General features: G+C 52.0%; 1 non-coding gene across 1 annotated transcript; it reads right to left on the bottom strand.

The window, feature by feature from the left end:
* Positions 1-300: 300 nt before the first annotated feature.
* trnak-uuu (transfer RNA lysine (anticodon UUU)) lies at positions 301-373 on the bottom strand. Its single transcript has one exon. It is a non-coding gene; the product is annotated as a tRNA-Lys (tRNA).
* Positions 374-448: the final 75 nt, after the last annotated feature.

Raw genomic sequence — 448 nt, 5'->3', positions numbered from 1 at the left:
GAGAAATCAGGCTGCCATGTCTCATCGTCTGGAATGGGGTTTTTCGGTGCTGGCCCTGGGGACCCACGGCACTACACATTTCGTAGGTCTGTCTTATTCTACTCACTCAGTTCACTTCATGAGCGCTCTTTCCTAACGAGCTGACCGTCAGAATCAGGTGTGCCAAACAAGGGAGATGCACAAGGTCCCCAGGAGCAGGCCGAAATACCACAGAACAAGGTCCCCAGGAGCAGGCCGAAACACCACAGACAGCAGCATAGATGGACCGACACGACAGCAAGCAACAAGAAGACTGCACTTCGCCCGAACAGGGACTTGAACCCTGGACCCTCAGATTAAAAGTCTGATGCTCTACCGTCTGAGCTATCCGGGCTCTTGCACAGTGCATGCCTCTTACGTTTTATATAATTTTCCTACAGACCGCCCAGAAGAAACTCATTTGCCACAC

Source organism: Sinocyclocheilus grahami, unplaced genomic scaffold (assembly GCF_001515645.1).
Source record: "Sinocyclocheilus grahami isolate Dianchi unplaced genomic scaffold, SAMN03320097.WGS_v1.1 scaffold819.1, whole genome shotgun sequence".
Classification (NCBI taxonomy): Eukaryota; Metazoa; Chordata; class Actinopteri; order Cypriniformes; family Cyprinidae; genus Sinocyclocheilus; species Sinocyclocheilus grahami.
The sequence above is the reverse complement of the archived record's forward strand: the minus strand, read 5'-3'. Positions and strand labels throughout refer to the sequence as shown.